We start from the raw sequence: 4,001 nt of genomic DNA, 5'->3' as shown, positions 1-4,001 counted from the left end.
CCATTGTCGAGAATATGTCAGACGCTCGGCATTAATGGGTACAACAAGGACTGGTCGGCTCGGAGTCAGTATAAGACAATCAACAAAACTACGTCGGCTCGGAGTCAGTATAAGACAATCAACAAAACTACATATACAAATATATACACTTCAAAAACATAAAGGGACTACGGAAATAACTTCAAATTTCCAAAATTTCCGAATACGTGTTAGTTTCCTGAGCGAAGTGCAGCCGATAATGAAATATGGCAACAAATGGTATGAACACCAACGATTTTGAAGAACGAATGGGGATAAAATGGGGAAGATGTTTTATCAGTTGCGTGTATACGGCACTACTTGTCAAACATTCACCAATCACATCTGTATGAAAAGCAGAATCAATAATATACTGACAGAATATTACAGAACCAACCTTCCTAGAAAGTGTCAGAAACTGACATGACACCATGCGTACGTATATATCGTTATTAGGTTCGGCACGTGCAAACAACAGATTCGTGGTAGTAACAGGGTTTTCGGACATGAATGTTATTGTATAGAATGTTTGTCGTCAACACTCATCTTTATTCTAATTCTTTGTATTTATCGGGATCGGGGGTCAGGCTCGGTTGACACATGTCATCGTATCCCAATTGTGTAGATCGATGCTCATGATGTTGATCACTGGATTGTCTGGTCCAGACTCGATTATTTACTGACCGCCGCCATATAGCTGGAATAATGCTGAGTGCGGCGTAAAACTAAACTCACCCACTCACTCTTTGTATTTTTATTTTTATTTATGTTCCATGTTTCCTACTTTTTTCTAGGAGTATACATTGAATACTTGCGCGTCCAGATAAACACAAGTTCCACTTTAATCAGATTGGAATTTTATGCTAACGGAAACAAGTAACTGTGCTTCATATAAAGTCGTGCAGATGTTATGGTAAAGTCAGACTTGGTCATCCATCAGTGAGTGTTGCCTTCGCAAGAGAACGTTTCCAAATAGATTATGAACAAACTGGCTTGCAACGTCTTTGTGCCCCATTCCTGGTTGCCGGGCGGTGGGGTAGCCTAGTGGTTAAAGCGTTCGCGCGTTACGCGAAGACCCGGGTTCGATTCCCCACATGGGTACAATGTGTGAAGTCCATTTCTGGTGTCCCCGCCGTGATATTGCTGGAATATTGTTAAAAGCGGGGTAAAACTAAAACTCCTGGTTGCAGCACATCCTTGGCACGTGGACGTTTTCCGTCAGTCGTGTAAACGTTATTTACCTTTACAAATAGTCGGTCTTTATGATCAACACATAACCGAACATTTATTGTTTGTTGTTCACCTTAAACAAAGTGCGAGTACCATGCTCCCAACAAACACACAAACATCTAAAATGTATTTTTTAAACTTGAAGCACACTTGTAAGACAAGTTATATTTGGGATTACACTTCTCAGTAAAGTACAGAGTATACTTTTGTTGGGTTGAGTCCCACCGGGATTCGAACCCACACCCTCAAAGTCAGGCATCTAGTCGCCAGTTTGAAGCACACTTACTTTTTTTCGTCAGTATACGTAACGGTATTATGTTTGTATTTATGAATGATATTATTTGTTTTCCATTGTTTTATCGGTATCACATTTGTCTTTTTTCTACATGATTCTTTATTTTGTCCTATTGTTTGAATATTAATATGAAATAAAAAGCATTCACTCAACAACAAATGCAGTAATTCCGAGTTGTACTATCGTGCACAGTAAACACAGTGTACTCTTGAGGGGAAACGAACCCGGATCTACAGCGCCCTTTAGCGAAACCCACGAGCAGGGATCGAGCCTTGGAACGAAAAGATAACCATGACGAATCGGAGCGACCAAACACTTCTAGCGGACTCAGAGGGCGTAACTCGACCGGACCCGTGTGAAGAAGCAAATGTTATACATACATGTACAAAGTAATCAGAAAACAAGTATAGCACACGATATACATGTACATTTAGTAAGACATTGTAAGATGTGTACACATAAGACAGCAAAGACAGGAACATGTCTTTACGGTTCTTTTAAAATCCACCTTGTTTCAATTTTGACAGGAATTATTTTCTGCAGGATCTGGCCGAGTTTGGTCTTCAGTGTAAGGATACACCAATGGAATCATAGATCATTTTCCAAACTGATGATTACAACTTCCAAGCACATTTATGAATAGGAGTTGGAGTTTTACACCCTTTTCAGCAATATGACAGCAAGATCATGATCTTGAAATGGGCTTTGCATATAGTGCCCAGGTGTGGAATCAAAGCATTGCCTGTAAGAAGCATGATAAGCGAGCGCTTTAATCACCATGGCACCCTACTGTCCCTCTTTACATGAGACGCCACCTTGGTGGTCTAGTGGATGAAACGTCTGCTCGGACATTGATGCTCATGCTGTTGATCACTGGATTGTCTCGTCCAGACTCAATAATTGATGTAAACTGTTGTGTGATGGGGAGTGTGATATTTTTCAACGTTTATTGTAAAGCCCATTTGCCAGATTATTCCTAAAAGCGGCCCAGTGGTTAAGGCATCCACTAATCACGCCGAAGGCCCAGGTTCGATTCCCCATATGAGTACAATGTGTGAAGCCCATTGGCTGGAATATTCATAATAGCGGCCTAAAACCTAACTCACTTGCTAACATAACTGGAACATTCCAAAGTGGGGCATAAATATTGTGTAAGGCTAAATAACAACATCACTCTGGTCATCCAAATGTAGTTTTATATTTATTGTCTTCATGTTCAACTTTGAACAAACAGTCTTTAAAACTGCCTTTGCTGGTAAAAATATTGCTACAATATTGTTACAGTGACAGACATACAACAAAGCAACTTCCCGTTCTGTACATAGAGGCTGATACATGTAACAGGAACCACTGCCCGAAGCAGCTCAAGCAACAACACATTCACTTCTCAATTCATTCTTGCCTCGCATAAAACATAAAAAAAGAATTAAATGCACTTTTTGCATGTTCATAACAAGAGTCTACAATTGAAACAGGTCAACACTGCCAAATACCTACAAATAAATTATATCTTTTCACAGATATAACAATGTACTTAATTTCATTATTCAGAAAGAACACAGAAATATTAAATAACATTATGACACCAAAAACTTCTACTACACATTATTGGTGAGAGGAAATCAACCCATTTAACCAGAAAACCTTCCTAACTGCAAACTGATGCCAACTGCCTTCTTTAGCTATGAATAACAAGAGGGTGCTTCCAGAAAGTCATCTTACTGCCATAAGAACTGTGAGGGTCTATTTCAGCCATGATAGAAGCAATGCTCACAGCAGTAAGACCACTTGCTCGAACAGGGCCTGTTACAAACGATCTTAGCCCTACAAATGTCTCTTTAGGCCAATGATACCCACAGCACTAAATCCACTTTCTTAAGTCAGCCAATTCCATAAAGCAATCACTGTGTCCAGACAATCTCAACTCCCATAGAGAACTTTAACATACACAACAGCCAGTCACATGATTGCTTCCAGGAACTGGGATGTACTTGAGACAAGTGCACACTCAATATGATATTGAGTATTAATTAAGTCTGAAAAATGGTGAATTCAAATATTCAGCCCCATTTAGGAAACTTCCCTACCACAAAAAAACACATTAAAAAAAAAAATGATAATACAAATACACAGATTGATATATTGAGGTAAGTGCAAGTAAGCCATTACGCCCATCATATTTTGTTTCGAGGGTTCAGACATTCCCCCCATGTTCCTATGGGACTTAAATCAGCATCATTATCAAGTGATTCACAAACTTTTGCTTAGTCATCGAAATGCACTTAAGAAGGAACGATTTCAATCTATGGAACGATTTCAATCTATCAAAATGTGACTCTGACTTTTATAATATCAGTGTCCAGCTTAGAATGGACGGACTAGTCAGATTGGCTACTGGCCAAAGCTTAACTTGTTCAATGTTGTGCGGATAGTTGCATCAGAGTTATCTAAAGATAGA

This window comes from Haliotis rubra, unplaced genomic scaffold (genome assembly GCF_003918875.1).
Source record: "Haliotis rubra isolate DU_JTF1 unplaced genomic scaffold, ASM391887v1 Scf11, whole genome shotgun sequence".
NCBI classification, from domain to species: Eukaryota; Metazoa; Mollusca; class Gastropoda; order Lepetellida; family Haliotidae; genus Haliotis; species Haliotis rubra.
This window is presented reverse-complemented; position numbering follows the sequence as displayed.